Source organism: Garra rufa, chromosome 19 (assembly GCF_049309525.1).
Source record: "Garra rufa chromosome 19, GarRuf1.0, whole genome shotgun sequence".
NCBI classification, from domain to species: Eukaryota; Metazoa; Chordata; class Actinopteri; order Cypriniformes; family Cyprinidae; genus Garra; species Garra rufa.
The window spans coordinates 40,362,268-40,380,443 of record NC_133379.1 but is presented as its reverse complement, the minus strand read 5'-3'; positions in this window follow the sequence as shown (position 1 = coordinate 40,380,443).

Genomic DNA, 18,176 nt, shown 5'->3' with positions numbered 1-18,176 from the left:
TTACTTCTTATATATTATATACTTATATATTACTATATATTATATATATATACATATCTCATCAACCCCTATATTATATATATTTTTTAAAGTGTAATATTTTTTCCAGTACATTAAGATAAGAAAATGTACTTTATAAAAGGACTGACACTATATTGTGTAAAAAAAAAACTAAATATAGTTTTAATATTTTTTCAGCATATGAGGTCACAAAAATGTACCCTATATTTTGTAAAAGAAAAAAAATTTTTTTTTCCAGTATATAAAGATAAGTATACTTTATAACAAGATTGAACCATATATTTTCTTTCCGTTTATTTTCTAATAAACAAACAAATTTGTTTTTAATATTTTACCAGTATGACACTAAAATCTACTTTAAAACAGAAATTACCCATATTTTTTGTAACAAATAAGTAAATAAGCAAATAAATTAAGTTTGTAATAACAGCATTAATAAATAAGGTTGTTAAATATTTTCCCAGTATATTAAGACAGGAAAATGCACTTTATATAACAGAACTGACCAATATATTTAATATAAATAAATGAAAATTTTAGTAATAGTTAACCAGTATATTAAGACAAGAAAAGGTACTTTATAACAAGGTTGATGCTATATTTTGAAAAAAAAAAAAAAAAAAAAAATTTATACTTTTTCCCAGTATATTAAGACAAGAAAATGTACTTTATAACAGGGTTGATGCTATATTTTTGGGGAAAAATTGTTTAATATTCTTTTTCCAGTATATTAAGACAAAACACCATAAGTAAATAAATAAGCAAATAAATTAAGTTTGTAATAATATTAATAAATAAGGTTTTTAAATATTTTACCAGTATATATAGAGAGGAAAACATACTTTATATAACAGAACTGACCAATATATTTTGTAAAATAAATCAATTAATAAATGAAAATCTTAGTAATAGTGCAGTTTACCGTCTTAATATACTGGTAAACTAAAAAAAAAAAAAAAAAGTAAAAAAAAAAAAAAAAAAAAGGATTTTACCTGTATATTAAAACAGGGAAATGTCATTTATAACAGGACAAACTCATATTTTGTAATTGGAGAACATTCGTTTACTTGTGTGCGTGTGCATTTAAGGCATTAAGGGCATTTAAATTGACTTGGGGTGCTGTTTTGGAGGTAAACAGTGTGGTAAATGATAACCAGATCTTGTGAGATGCACTTTCTGCACAGAAATAACTGTCGGTCATCCTGCGTCTGTTTAATATTCAGCGTGGCGCGATACGTTTGCGTGAAGAGGCTCTCGTGGCGCGTGTGTCGGGCAGCATCTGCACTGCTCCTCTGCCACCGTCAAGAGCTCCTCTCCACTTCCCTTATTAGTGTGCTGCTTTGTAGTGCACACTGCTTCATGCCACACACCATTATGAGCTTTCTTTGATCCTTGCCTGCTTTCATCGTTAAGGGTGTCCACATAAGAGCCGTTACGAGACGTGCTGATCTCCTTCTCAGTCCAAGTCTATTAAACCAACCCACATCATTCAGACTAATTCTGTCAAACTGCCTGAGATGTTTGTCAACTCATGTCTGAAGCAGAGCCGAGAAGAGGCGGCGGCGAATTACATGAAGATGAAACTTTAGAAAAAACACGTCACACTTAATGGGGTAAGTTGTCACAACTGAACCTACAGCCTACTAAACTGTTTTACCCTTTTCCATGTGACAACTAGCCCCGGACTCTAACACAAGTTTCCCAAACCTGAGTTCATAAGTTGTAAAGTAAAATAAAATAAAATGTAAAAATCTAAATAAAACATTTACATTTTAGATCAAAAATGTTAATGAAACTCCAATAATGAAAAAAAAAAAATCTTAAAAAGGAAAATAAAATAATCAACATAAAACACAAAAAAATTAATAAAAAGCTCATAATTAAAATTGAAAATTCTATTAAAACCAATAATATTAATTTTAGTTTTTACATTGAGTATTTATTAGCTTAATTAATTTTTTTTGTTTTATTTAGATTTTTTAAAATTATTTTAGTTTTTTACATTTTAATGATTTAATTATAAGCTTTATCAACTTCTTTTAGTAAGCGTTTTATTTGGATTAACAATTAAAACAAATAACAAAAACAATCAAAAAATACTAACTTCATGTAAAAATTAAATCATAATGTAAACATTAAAACAAATAAAATTAATGTACAAAAAATCTAAATAAAAAAACGCTTGCTAAGCTTAATTAAATTAAAAAAAATATATAAAAAATAATCAAAGTAAACACTTAATAAAAAGTAAAAAGCTAATAAATAATTATAAAATGTAAAATGAAAACAAATAACAAAATTTAAAGAAAACACTAAAAAGTTGATGTAAAAATTAAATCAATGTAAACATTAAAACTAATCAAATTCAAATAAAATACTACAAGTTGATGAGAAGCTTAAATCATAAAATGTAAAACCATTAAAAAATATGAATCAAAATAACACATTTAAAAAAATTAAAAAAATAATAAAAAAAGAGCTATAATTATAATTTTATAAAATTCAAATAACACTAAAAATGTTAAAATAATTAAAATAAAGTGTGAAATTAAAACAAATAACAAAAACAATCAAAATTAAACAAAAAAAGTACAAAATTAAATAAAGGCAAACATTAAAACAAATATAAAAAATTATGAAGATCTAATAAGTGATAAAAATGTAAAAATTAAAACTATTTTAAAATAAAAAAATAAAATGAAATGAAAAGCTAATTAAATTATAAAAATGTAAAAAATGAAAATAAAAAATAAAAATAAAACACCTAATAAAAAGTTAATTAAGAGCTAATAAATGATCGCTAAAAAATCAATAAAGTGTGAAAATTAACAAAACAATCAAAATAAAACACTTTAAAGTTAATGTAAAAATTACATTAGAAAAATGTAAACATTTAACCAATTAATAAATCAAAATAAAACTTAAAACGATAAGTTAATAATTCATAACAGAAAAAAAACTAAATAAAACGTTAAAATGCATTAAAAAAAATCATGTCAACATTAAACTAAATAACATTAAAATAAAAACAAAAAAATAAAACGGTAAATAAAAAGCTAATAATTCAATTATAAAAATTTAAAAACTCAAATGCTAAAAGATTAACAAAAAGCTAATTAATGAAATCATAAAAAAATTAAACATTAAAATATCATTTTAAAATAAAAGTTCAAATAAAACACCTACTAGAAAAGAAAAACTATTTTACATGTTAACCCGCATGTCAAATGATTATTAATGAACATCAGAGAACTGTGAACATGCGAATGTGTTGTTAAATTGTAGAAAAATTAACTTAAAATCCCAGGAGTATTTGAAGTGAACAGATAAGGCAGAAAGAGAGAGTTGTTTGTAAATGAGTGTCAGGTGTGTTGCAGTGTTGAGGTCACCTGGAGGTCAAAGGTCACACCCCAGCTGACCCAGAGTCTCTCAGTCTGTATTTATAGCCACGTTGACAGAAGAGAAACACGGATCATCTCAAAAACACAACAGCTTCTGCTACCTGCTGTAAAAAGTGACACACATGAATTAAAAGTTGTCATTTTCACCCTCATTAAAAGCTTTTACACATGAAACACATTCTTGTGAGGATTATTATTTTTATCAACATTAATTAAGGATCATTACTAACCTACAAGCGGCTCAATCTTCTCGCTCTTTCTGTTTCCCTCTGTCTGTTATCTTGCGTTTCTTGGATTCTTATCGCTCATGAATAAAACATGACTTTGGAAGAAAAGCAGAAAGTAGTGATTGTTGTTATCGGAGAAGACTAACGGCCCCTGACAGGCCTAGAAACACACGGATCTGTGCTCTCGGTCTCTCTCTCACCGCTGGAAATCACTACCTATAAAATCAATCAGCTTTAAAGATGTAACATGTTTGTGTGTCGCACCGCAGGTCAACTCAGTCCACAGACTCTGGGGAGGAAAAAAACCTTAGAAAGTTGGTGTTAAAAATATTCAGACAATTTATTTTATTCTAATTTATTTTAAACTAAATAAATATGCATTAATAGCAAGTATTTCCCAGTTATTAAAATCATTAATTAAAATCAATTTACAAATTAAAATAAAAAGCAATCACAAAAAAGTTTTTAAAAATTATAAAATGCTAATAGTTAAATAATAAATGTAGAAATTAAAACAAATATTAAAATAAAAACAATCAAAATAAAATAAAGTGAAAATACAAGTTGATGAGCTCAATTAAATCATACAAATGTAAAAAATACAATCACAAAACACAAAAAAAGTTAATGAAATGCTATATAATAAATCAAAATATTAAAAATTAAAATGAATTACAATAAAAACAATTCAAATAAAATACTCAAAAACTGTAGATGAGAAGCTCAATTAAATCATACAAATGTAAAAAATGAAATCATTTAAAAATAAAAACAATTAGAGTAAAACACCAAGAAAGTTACTTAAACTAATAATTAAATTTAAAAAATTAAACATGAAAATAAATTAAAATAAAAATCATCTAAATAAAATACTAAAAAAAAGTTGAAGCTCGTAATTAAATCATAAAATGTACAAATTGAAACCATTTCCAAATAAAATCAAAACACTAAGTTAATGAAAAGCTAATAATTAAATAAAAAATGTAAAATGAAAATAAATATTAAAATAAAAATAATCAAAATACAATACTAATGGAAATCATTTCTAAATAAAAACATCACAATAAAACACTAAAACAAGTTAAAGAAATGCTAATAATTCAATTTAAAAAAAAATTAAATAAATATTAAAATAAAAACTACTCCAATAAAATGCCAAAAACAAGTTAACTCATAAAAAAACTTTAAAAAAACTTTAAAAATTGAAACAAATTTTAAACTTAACCACTTAAAATTAAAACCAAAATATAACTTAAAAGCAAATACATAATCATAATGTGAAAACCAAAATTAAAAAATAATCAATAATAATAATAATAATAATAATAATAATAATAATAATAAACACTAAAAATGTTCAAATCTAATTAAAATAAAAATTACAATAAATTAAAATAAAAATAATATTAAAATAAGTTATGATTTGTGATTTTAAGTAAAACTTAAACCATAAAAATGTAAACATTCAAACAAATAATATCAATACAAAAACATAAAAACTGCACACGTACAAATACTAAAAAACATTAAACTGTAAAAAAAAATGTAAGTTATATTTTATTTAACATAACACATTTTGTCACTTATTTTCTAAAGTTTTTATATTTTTTATTTTTTGCTTTTTGTGTACATTCACATATTTGAAAGATATCCAAAATCAGCTTTTTTTAAATCAGTTTATGCATTTGATGAGAATTTAACCCATGACCTCTGTGATGCTCTACCGTTTGAGTTACAGAAACAGGTATAAATCACAAAAATAAATTAAGACTATACCATAATAAACAGACCAATATCTAAAAACCTGCTGTGGAATGAACCACAGACATAAAAGAAACAATCAAACAGACAAAAGAACTAATTTCCGCTGTTCTCAAGTTCTGGTGTAAAACTCAGATCCTGTATAAACACTTGTGTTTGTGTGCGGCTTTAGCCTGGACACGTGTTTCTCAGCGGACGTTGATTTGGCGGCACACGTAAGCTCACACATTACACAGCGTCACGTCGCTAGCGCAATTTAGCACTAAGATCTGCTAGCACTGCCAAAACTGCTCCGCTGCCATCTTCACTTCCACATCTTTCTCTCTCTGTGTGTTTCACTGGAGGTAAAAACAGCCGCTCTTAGCACCCTGTCAGATTCAGGCTAAACGCTACGCTAAAGAACTCAAGGCGCTCTTCTCTCTCTCACACACACACTTTTTCGCAGGTGTTTGAGAGTGAGAGATCATATGATCTGTCAGTATGTTTCTCGCTCCTCCATTTCTCTCCAAATACCACTTTTTTCTCTCCATCACAGAGACATTATAGTCTACTCGTGTTATTACACCTGCTAGTGAAAACACTTTTAGAAACAAGTGGGGTGTTTTTTTGTTTTTTAAAGTAAACAGTTTATCAAATTAACATTTTGTCATCATTTACTCACCCTCATGTTGCTCCAAACCCGTATGTGCTTCTTTATCTGTGGAAAACAAAGACAAAAGCTTCACACAGCTCTATTTCATATAGGTTTCAAACAGCGTCAAAAAAATACACCATGAAAGCAGTTCTTTATAGAAAAAAAAATGGTCACTACACGTTTACTATAGTAAAACAGCGGTTCATTTTGATTTGTATTTGTGTATACTTTATTTTTAATACTGTACTGCCTTAATGCTCTTCTACTGGTTAACAATGGTTAATCTGAATCAAATTTGCGATCCACACTCCAAAGTCCCGATCTGAATGAAAAGATTTGCGAAACCGCTCCAAAGTCCCGATCTCAATCAAATCATTTGCGAACCTGCTTCGAAGTTTCCATCTGAATCAAATAATTCGCGTTTCACACTACAAAGTTCCAATCTAAATGAAAAGATTTGCGAACCCACTCCAAAGTCCCGATTTCAATTAAATGATTTGCGAACCTGCTCCGGTCCCGATCTGAATCAAATGATTTGTGATTCACACTACAAAGTGATCTCAATTAAAAGATTCATGAACCTGCTCCGAAGTCCTGATCTGAATCAAATGATTTGTGATTCACACTACATAGTGATCTAAATTAAAAGATTCACGAACCTGCTCCAAAGTCCCGATCTGAATCAAATGATTTATGATTCACACTACAAAGTGATCTCAATTAAAAGATTCATGAACCTGCTCCAAAGTCCCGATCTGAATCAAATGATTTATGATTCACACTACATAGTGATCTAAATTAAAAGATTCATGAACCCGCTCCAAAGTCCCGATCTGAATCAAATGATTTATGATTCACACTACAAAGTGATCTCAATTAAAAGATTCATGAACCTGCTCCGAAGTCCTGATCTGAATCAAATGATTTGTGATTCACACTACAAAGTGATCTCAATTAAAAGATTCACGAACCCGCTCCAAAGTCCCGAACTGAATCAAATGATTTGTGATTCACACTACAAAGTGATCTCAATTAAAAGATTCACGAACCCGCTCCGAAGTCCCGATCTGAATCAAATGATTTATGATTCACACTACAAAGTGATCTCAATTAAAAGATTCACGAACCCGCTCCAAAGTCCCGATCTGAATCAAATGATTTGTGATTCACACTACATAGTGATCTCAATTAAAAGATTCACGAACCCGCTCCAAAGTCCCGATCTGAATCAAATGATTTGTGATTCACACTACAAAGTGATCTCAATTAAATGATTCACGAACCCCCTCCAGTCCTGATCTGAATTAAATGATTTGTGATTCACACTACATAGTGATCTCAATTAAAAGATTCACGAACCCGCTCCAAAGTCCCGACCTGAATCAAATGATTTGTGATTCACACTACAAAGTGATCTCAATTAAAAGATTCATGAACCCCCTCCAAAGTCCTGATCTGAATCAAATGATTTGTGATTCACACTTCAAAGTGATCTCAATTAAAAGATTCATGAACCCCCTCCAAAGTCCTGATCTGAATTAAATGATTTGTGATTCACACTACATAGTGATCTAAATTAAAAGATTCACGAACCCGCTCCAAAGTCCCGATCTGAATCAAATGATTTGTGATTCACACTTCAAAGTGATCTCAATTAAATGATTCACGAACCCGCTCCAAAGTCCTGATCTGAATCAAATGATTTGTGATTCACACTACATAGTGATCTCAATTAAAAGATTCACGAACCCGCTCCAAAGTCCTGATCTGAATTAAACGATTTGTGATTCACACTACAAAGTGATCGGAGCGGGTTCGTCAATTTTTTAATTGAGATCACTTTGTGGTGTGAATCACAAATCCACTCAAGTCCTGATCTAAATTAAATGATTTGCAATCCAAACTCCAAAGTCCCAATCTGAATTAAAAGATTTGTGAACCCAATCAAATGATTCGCGAATCACGCTCGAAACTTCTGATCTGAGTGAAAAGTTTTGTGAACCTGCTCCAAAGACCCGATCTGAATAAAAAGATCTGCAAGCCTGCTCCGAAGTTCCAATCTGAATCAAACGGTTTGGATCCAAAGTTCTGATCTGAATAAAAACGAGTTGCGAACCCACTTAATCTGAATCCAAAGTTCTGACCCTCCTAGAAAAGTACCTCATAAAAAGCATATTTTAGACAATTTACAGCTTAAATAACACATTTTTATGATACAATACTTGTTTTTAAAGCTCCCATTGTACGTGCATTTGAGGACACACAATTAGTGCTTGTTTTTACAATTGCATTATTTTTTCAACTCAACCAATACTCAATATCTGAAATCCCAGATCTGTGAGAAAGCTCTAATCAAATATGTGGCTGGATTTTGATGTAAGAGGCAACAGGAGATGGACTTTTTCATTGGAGGGAGCGTTATTATGGAATAAGGACTATTTAAGCAACGGATTGAAGTTAAAACATCTTAATGACCGATTTGTTTCAGCTGTTGTCTTCTCAAGATGTTAATTAATGGACTGGAGTGTGGATTACTTGATGTTTTTATCAGCTGTTTGGACTCTCATTCTGACGGCACCCATTCACTGCAGATGATCCATTGGTGAGCATGTGATGGAGAGACACATTTCTCCAAATCTGATGAAGAAACAAACTCATCTACATCTCACATGGCCTTGAGGGTGACAAAAGTTTTCATTTTTAAGTGTACTATTCCTTTAAACAGTATTTAACATGATATAAATATGATAAAATTACTTACTGACCTTGTCGATGCCTTGAAGAATATCTAACACATTACAAGCAAAGGTTCACTCACAGGAACAGATTGGTGAGTTTTTATCCTCCTAGAAAAAGACCTCACAAAAGCATGTTTTGGACAAATTACAGCTCAAATAACAAATTTGTATGATACAATAATTGTTTTTTAAGCTTCTTTCCCCATTGACTTCCATTGTAAGTGCATTTGAGGACACACAATTTGTGCTTGTTTTTACAAATTGACATTTTATTGCATTATTTTTTCTAATCATCAATACTTAAGATCTGAAATCCCAGATCTGTAAGAGAACTCTAATCAAATATGTGGCTGGATTTTGATGTAAGAGTCAACAGGAGATGGACTTTTTCATTGGAGGAAGCATTATTATGGACTATTTTAGCAACGGTTTGAAGTTTAAACATCTTACTGATGGATTTGTTTCAGCTTTTGTCTTCTCAAGATGTTAACTGATGGGCTGGATTGTGGATTACTTGTGATGTTTTTAATCAGCTGTTTGGACTCTCATTCTGACGGCACCCATTCACTGCAGATGATCCATTGGTGAGCAAGTGATGGAGAGACATTTCCCCAAATCTGATGAAGAAACAAACTCATCGACATCTGATGTGTGAGGAAAGTTTCACGTAATGTTCATTTTTTAGGTGAACTATTCCTTTAAACAGTATTTAACATGACATAAATGTGATAAAATTACTTACTGACCTTGTAGATGCCTTGAAGAATATCCAACACATTGCAAGCAAAGGTTCACTCACAGAAAAAGATTGGTGAGTTTTTATCCTTCTAGAAAAAGTCCTCAAAAAAGCATGTTTTGGACAAATTACAACTCAAATAACAATACAACACTTGTTTTTAAAGCTTCTTTTCCCATTGATTTCCAAAGTGCAATTGAGGACACACAATTGGTGCTTGTTTTTTCCAAAATGACGTTAGTGACATTATTCATTTTTATTGCATTATTTTGTCTAATCAATCAATACTCAACAGCTGAAATCCCAGATCTGTAAGAGAGCTTGTTCAGTTGTTAGACATACATGTTGAGCACTAAAGTGTGACGTTTGGCTTTTCTGATGATCAGAGGCAGTGTATGTGTGTGTGTGTGTTTGGAGGTCTGATAATTGGGACCCATCTGATAAAGCGCTCAATCGCCTCTTAACGGCGTCTGCATCTGAGCAGAAAAGAACAGCTCAATTGGTTTCATTAGAAGACACACAATACACTAATAACAGTTACAAGATAGCAAATCCATCTGCTAATTAGAGCGAGATGATTGATATATCAGGACAAGGTTGTTTTTTGATCCTCCGTGTGAAGCATCTCTGTAATTGTCGGAGGGGGAGGCGGCGGCGATGACGTCGGCTGTAATTACTCCCAAATTATTCACGCAATCAGCCGAACGCACAAAATGAAGTTTGGACCCCACGCGCTGCTGGAGAAGTGGCCACACACATATTAATAAAGAGCAGAAAGCAGCAGAAACTCACAGATGGAAGAATGATGGCGGTAAACAAGCCTTCAAACTGGATGTCTACCAAAAAAATGACAAATCGTAATCCTGTTGTCACATTTATGGAAGAGAGAAGAGAAAGATTGGGTTATACATGAACACACAGAGAGAATAATCAGGAAAACATGTGGTAAACAAGTCACTTGTTTAGTGCTTGTAAATTTATTTTATATACAAAAAATGTTTTATATACATTTAATAAATACATTTATTTTTAAAATTAAGACATTATAATTATGGTAAACTAAAATATTTATGTTTTTAATATACGTGTCAAAATTATATTAAAAACAAATTATGATATACAGTAGTCGTGGCCAAAAGTTTTGAGAATTACATAAATATTGGAAATTGGAAAAATGTTATAATAGCAATTTGCATATACTCCAGAATGTTATGAAGAGTGATCGGATTAATTGCATAGTCCTTCTTTGCCATGAAAATTAACTTAATCCCGAAAAAAACTTTCCACTGCATTGTTAAGAAGGCTTCAGGGCATCCAAGAAAGTCCAGCAAGCGCCAGGATGGTCTCCTAAAGAGGATTGAGCTGCGGGATCGGAGTGCCACCAGTGCAGAGCTTGCTCAGGAATGGCAGCAGGCAGGTGTGAGCGCATCTGAACACACAGTGAGGCCAAGACTTTTGGAAGATGGCCTGGTGTCAAGAAGGGCAGCAAAGAAGCCACTTCTCTCCAAAAAAACATCAGGGACAGACTGATCTTCTGCAAAAAGTATGGCGAATGGACTGCTGAGGACTGGGGCAAAGTCATATTCTCAGATGAAGCCTCTTTCCGATTGTTTGGGACATCTGGAAAAAGGCTTGTCCGGAGAAGAAAAGGTGAGCGCTACCATCGGTCCTGTGTCATGCCAACAGTAAAGCATCCTGAGACCATTCATGTGTGGGGTTGCTTCTCATCCAAGGGAGTGGGGCTCACTCACAATTTTGCCCAAAAACACAGCCATGAATAAAGAATGGTACCAAAACACCCTCCAACAGCAACTTCTTCCAACAATCCAACAACAGTTTGGTGAAGAACAATGCACTTTCCAGCATGATGGAGCACCCTGCCATAAGGCAAAAGTGATAACTAAGTGGCTCGGGGACCAAAACGTTGACATTTTGGGTCCATGGCCTGGAAACTCCCCAGATCTTAAAACTTGTGGTCAATCCTCAAGAGGCGGGTGGACAAACAAAAACCCACTAATTCTGACAAACTCCAAGAAGTGATTATGAAAGAATGGGTTGCTATCAGTCAGGATTTGGCCCAGAAGTTGATTGAGAGCATGCCCAGTCCAATTGCAGAGGTCCTGAAAAAGAAGGGCCAACACTGCAAATACTGACTCTTTGCATAAATGTCATGTAATTGTCGATAAAAGCCTTTGAAACGTATGAAGTGCTTGTAATTATATTTCAGTACATCACAGAAACAACTGAAACAAAGATCTAAAAGCAGTTGAGCAGCAAACTTTGTGAAAAACTAATATTTGTGTCATTCTCAAAACTTTTGGCCACGCCTGTACATACACAATATGCATTTATTTATATTTTTTATATAATGCATTCATTATAATAAATTACTTATAAAATTAAGATTAAAATTATAGTAAACAAAAATATTTTTTTTTTAAATATACGTGTGTATATGATTTAAAACTATATTAAAAATATGATAGAATATGCCATTTTTGTACATTTAAACATTTTATATAATACATGTATTATAATAAATAAATTACTTTTAAAATTGAGATTAAAATGATGGTAAAAAAAAAGATTTAGATTTCAAATTATATTAAAAAATTATAGTAAACAAAAAAAAATTTATAATATACGTGTGCATGATTTCAAATTATATTAAAAAAATTATGATATACAGTACTTACAAGAATACGCAATTTTTGTTATTAATATAACATAAGTGATTTTCAGTCCTGAAGCGCGGACAGACGACAGCGCGCAAGTGAGTACTTAAATACTGTATTTTCTATAGGCCATTGTTACGCTTAGTTGCTATCTTCCCTTTCTAGCCGGTATTTTTGAGCACTTCCTATGTTGATCTGCCTCCTTAGGATGAATCACTTGTTGTATTCCCCAATTGTAAGTCGCTTTGGATAAAAACGTCTGCTAAATGAATAGATGTAAATGTAAATGTTTTGTACATTTAAAAATTTATTTTATATAATACATTTATTATAATCACTTTTAAAAATGAGATATCAAAATTATGTAAACAAAAAAATTATGAATTTTAAATTTTAAACAAGATTAAGATAAAAAAATAAGATTAATATACGTGTATATAATTTCAAATTATATAATAAAAATGATACAGTACATACAGAATATGCAATTTTTGTACATTTTATATAATGCATTTATTATAATAAATAAATTATAAAAATTGAGATTCAAATAATAGTAAACAAATATTTGACTTAATATACATGTGTACATGATTTCAAATTATATTAAAAAATATGATATACAGTACATAGAACATGCGATTTTTTTGCGATTTAAACATTTATTTTATATAATGCATTATAATAAACCACTTTTAAAATTGAGATTAAAATTATGGTAAACAAAAAAATTCTATTTTTTAATATACATATTTGTGTATATGATTTCAAATTATATTTAAAAATATATACACAGAATATGAATATGCAATTTTTGTACATTTAAAATGTTTATTATAATAAATTACTTTTAAAATTGAGATTAATATTATGGTAAACAAAAATATATTATTCATATTTCAAATTATATTACAATTATGGTAAACAAAAAATATGTATGGTTTTTTTAATATACATTTGTATATGATTTCAAATTATATAAAAAAATGAGATAGAGTTCATAGATTTAAACATTTTATATGATACTTTTATATATAATAAATAAATTACTTTTAAAATTGAGATTAAATTTTTTTTTAAAAATTATAGTTTTAATATACGTGTGTATATGATTTCAAATTATATTTAAAAAATATGGTAAGATTAATAAAATAATAAAAAAATTATGGCAAACCAAAAAAAATGTTAACATGATTTAAATTTCAAATTATATTAAATTTATGATTTTTAAAATGTGTATATGATTTTAAATTATATTAAAAAAAAACTTATATGCATTTATTTTATGTAACACATTCATAATAAATAAAATTACTTAATTTTAAATTGAATTTTTTACTTTTAAATTTAAATATTAATTATGGTAAACAAAAAATATTTAGATTATTGATCATTATTTATGGTATTTAATGCATTTAAATGGAGCAGTATAAATTAATTTTTAATTACATAACAATGGTAATATATGCTTGTTCTAGACAAAAGTAATAGACAAAGTTTAATATATATTAAAAATTATAAAATTGTTATATTAAATTAAATGTTTTCAGTTCAAGGATTTCTACAGAAATTGACCAAAACCACAGTTTGTAGAGGAAATTTTGCTTTGGATGGCCTTGGAGATTTAGCTAAATACACATGCAATTTATGTTGATGTGATTTCTAGGTCAAAGTCACATTAGAAGGGCATTTACATTAAAAAGCAAACAATACAACTTTTTTTTATGTTTATAATATTTTAACAGTTTATGGAATACTAATTTTCCATAATCACGAAACCCAGAGATTTTTAAAATGGGGATTTCCAGAGTAGGAAAACTCATGGTAACTTCAATAATCAACATCCTTTTGTTTTGCATTGGTTTCCAAAACAACAGCACATTAATTATAAACTCCAATAACACTTCTCTTTTATCTGTCACTACTAACTGTTGTGGGGCTGTTATTAATAGTCACCTTCTGTTGGGCTCTTTAGTCATCAGATCCTCAGCAGACGTGATGATCAGACACCGAGGTGCTTTAATTTAACCACTAAAACCGCCTCGGTCACAGATTTTGAGCTCATTATGAATCAGACGTGACTGAAATAGACGTCTACACTACAGCTTGACACGATATGAATCAGAAAACCAGAAATACACACCATTAGTGAACATTAATGAACACTACAGGTGCTCTTCTATACCTGAGAGGAAAAAAAAGAAGCGATTTCCTGACGTGTGCGCGTGCGAGAGTGTTTTAATTGTCTCTGAGTGAAGCCGCGGCCTCGCATTACATGATTATGCTTTAATTACACATACTATTGTTCTGTAATTGCTTTCAAAGAAACAATAGGAATCAAAAAGCCACGGGAACGAGCAGGTAACGAAGCTCAGGTCAGTAAATATGAAAATTAATAACCTGTTGAGGATTTACACACACCTGCTGGATCCTCACCATTACTGAGAACAGCTGCGGAGACGGGAAGCGCCTGGTTCGTCTGAAAAAAAAAAAAGACACACACTTGTTATACATGACATGCATTCAGGTATATTCATTACATGCAATTGTCAGTCAGTCAGTTCTGTAGGTGAATGTGAAAGTTTTTTTACTCAGGTGGAATTAAGAGAAAAATCCAGTAAAATCAGCAAAATTTTGAAAAATTATTACCATTTCAAATAGCTGTGTTCTATTGTAATATATATTAAATTGTAATTTATTTCTGTGATGTAATGCTGAAATTTCAGCATCATTACTCCAGTCTTCAGTGTCACATGATCCTTCAGAAATCATTCTAATATGCTGATTTATTGCTCAAGAAACATTTCTAATTATTAGCAATGTTAAAAACAGTAGTGCTGGCCAGTATTTTGTGGAAACTGTGATGCATTTTATTTACAGGATTCACAGATTAATAAAAAGTTCAAAAGAACAGCATTAATTTGAAATATTTTGTAAGTTTATAAATGTCTTTAAAAGTCACGTTTGATTAATATAATGTAATATAATGCTGAATAAAATATTAATATATGCATAATTGTAATCAATACATAACATACTGTATATTTATATAATTTATTATATATTATAAATATTTTATATATTAAATTAAACTGTTTACTTTGGCAATGTACATATACAAAACTAACTTAAATTATATAATAATATTAGGTTATAATTATATATGATACATTAAAATAATAAAGTTAAAAATATTACAATTATTTTAATTTAATATTTATTGTATATAAAATATATCCTGAATATTCACATTTATAAAATTGTTAATAATGTGCCCTTGCTGAATAAAATATTTATATAATTTATTATATATTATAAATATTAATATATTAAATGAAAGTTTAAAATATTATTATATTAATTTAATATATATTTATTGAATACAAAATATATCCTGAATATTTACATTTATGCAATTGTTAATAATGTGCCCTTCCTGAATAATATTAAATAAAATTATGCATATTAATAATGTACTGTACATTTATATATTTATGTATTAAAAATATTTTATATATTAAATAAATTCTACATTTATTTTTTAATGTGCATATATAAAAACTTGAATATATGTATATTACAATTAAAATAATTTAATATATATTTATTGTATATCAAACATATCCTGAATATTTACATATATAATTGTGTTAATTTTGTATAATTAAATTACATGCTTTTGACTTCCTTTGTGCAAACATTATATTAATTTAATATATATTTATGGTATATAAAACATATCCTGAATATTTACATTTACATAATTTTGTTAATTTTTAATAATTAAATGACTTGGTTCTGACTTCCTTTGTGCAAAAACTGTTAATTTAATATATAACTTCCTTTGGATTTCCTCAGTTAAAGGGGCTATATGTAACTTTTTCCCCAAAATAAACGTAACAATAGCCTTTTTATTTGACCATTTATGACTCAAACATCTCCTGATGAGCATAATGACACCTTGTCACTTTTGATATATTTACAGTAGGAATTTTACAAAAAATCTTCATGGAACATGATCTTTACTTTATTTCCTACTGATTTTTGGCATAAAAGAAAAATCAATAATTTTGACCCATACAATGTATTTTTGGCTATTGCTACAAATATACCCCAGCGACTTAAGACTGGTTTTGTGGTCCAGGGTCACATTTCAGAAAGTTACATATAGCCCCTTTAAGACTTCAGTTGAACAATCAACTGGATTTACAAACAAACAGAATATGAACACCACAACTATGATGAAGAATATAAGATTGACTTACAAACACAAAACACTGACAATAATTAAAATGCTGACAATAGAAGTGAATAATGCATAAAGAATGAATAAATGATGTTTTCATGCGCACTGATGGACTGCTGCAGTTTTCCCAGATGTCGAGACATTAAGCGACCGTCTAAAACGTGGCACGCGTTTCTCCTGTCTGGATGACAACCGGACAAATCCACCTACGAGCAGCTTTATTTCATTATTCATTAGATGGACAGCGTCTTTCTCTGGTTCTGCTGTTTGTATGTTTTGTTCAATTAAAATGTTGATTTGACTGTCAGAGTTTTATTTATCGGCGGATGAAAGATCCATTATGCCGAACGGGAATCACAGCTTCATCATCAAAGCGACCGTACCGTCTCTATCCGTCTCTCTCATGGGTTTTCCTGCGGGCTAAATGAAATTAGTGGGGTGCTGAGTAGTTTTGTGGCTGTATTTTCTCTGCGGTCCGTCAGAAGTGCTTTGCTGCCTGATTAGCTCTTCCGTCCCTCTCAGCCGACGGCAGCACTGCGGGCGACGCCAAAGCCGCGGCACCTGGACCCGCGCTTCCCTCTGAGAGACGAACACGAGTGCCAGAGCACAGCTGTTACAGACCTCTCAACACACACACACACACACACACACACACACCGACCTGACCCACATCCACACACACACCAGACAAACAGCGGCTACTGACACTCACAGTATCAAACTCAAGAGAATCATTTCAGACTGATTCACAGGTGAGTCTAGTTTCAGATTGGAGGACCTGATGCGTCTTTCACAATACCCATATTTAACTCCTCAAAAACGTATATACACAGTATCTCACAAAAGTGAGTACACCCCTCATATTTCAGCAACCATTTTAGTACATCTTCTCAAGGGACAATACTATAGAAATGTATATATATTTTAGAGTAGTCAATGTGCAGCTTGTATAGCAGTATACATTTACTGTCCTCTGAAAATAACTCAACATACAGCCATTAGTGTCAAAATAGCTGGCAACAAAAGTGAGTACACCCTAAGTGATAACAGCAATATGTCATTTAACCATGCAAAACCACATGTCCTATTGTTTGTTTTGTCTGTTTGTATCTTGTATTAGAGCAGTTAAAATTTGTATCTTGTATAAGAGCAGTTAAAATTTGGTCTTTAAGAACAATTCTCTCATACTGACTACTGGATGTTCAACGTGGCATCTCATGGCAAACAACTCTGAGGATTTGAGAATTAGAATTGTTGCTCTCCACAAAGATAGCCAAGGCTATTAGAGGTTCAGTAACACCCTGAAACTGAGTTACACTACAGTGGTCAGGTTCATACAGAGGTTTTCCAAAATGGGTTCCATTCGGAACAGGCCTTGCAAGGATGCTGAGCACTTGTTCTGTACGTCAGGGGCAAAGCCTGGCTTCAAAAAACAGGTGCATGAGTGCTGCCAGCATTGCTTTGAAGGTTGCAGAAGTAGAAGGTCAGCTTAGTCAGTGGTCAGACCATACGCCGCACACTGCAACAAGTCAGTTTGCATAGGCGATGTCCCAGAATAAAGCCTCTTCTGAAACCGGTTCACATGAAAGCCCGCAAACAGTTTGCTGAAGACAACCAATCCAAGAGCATGAATTACTGGAACTACGTCCTGTGGTCTGATGAGACTATAAGGGGGCGTTCACATGAAGCGTCTTTTGCGCGCGCAAGTTCGTTATTTCAAATGGAGACGCGCGGCTT